Below are 253 nucleotides of genomic sequence, written 5' to 3'. Positions count from 1 at the left end.
TGTGTGTGTGTGTGTGTGTGTGAGTGTGAATGGTTGCGATTAACTGGCAACCAATCCAGGGCATAGCCCACATATGGCCCAAATTCAGCAGGAATAGGCTTGCGTTCACAACAACTGACTGAGGATAAGTGCGATAGAATATGCCATGTCTGCCATCCTGCAGTCCCTGAAAATATTGACTCCAGAGCTGCAGCTTGGGGTAAAACTCATCCATAGGTCGTAAGTGGAAAGAAAACAAACAGAACGGAAACCA

Source organism: Hippocampus comes, unplaced genomic scaffold, assembly GCF_001891065.2.
Source record: "Hippocampus comes isolate QL1 unplaced genomic scaffold, H_comes_QL1_v1.1 scaffold186, whole genome shotgun sequence".
In the NCBI taxonomy this organism is placed as follows: Eukaryota; Metazoa; Chordata; class Actinopteri; order Syngnathiformes; family Syngnathidae; genus Hippocampus; species Hippocampus comes.
The sequence above is the reverse complement of the archived record's forward strand: the minus strand, read 5'-3'. Positions refer to the sequence as shown.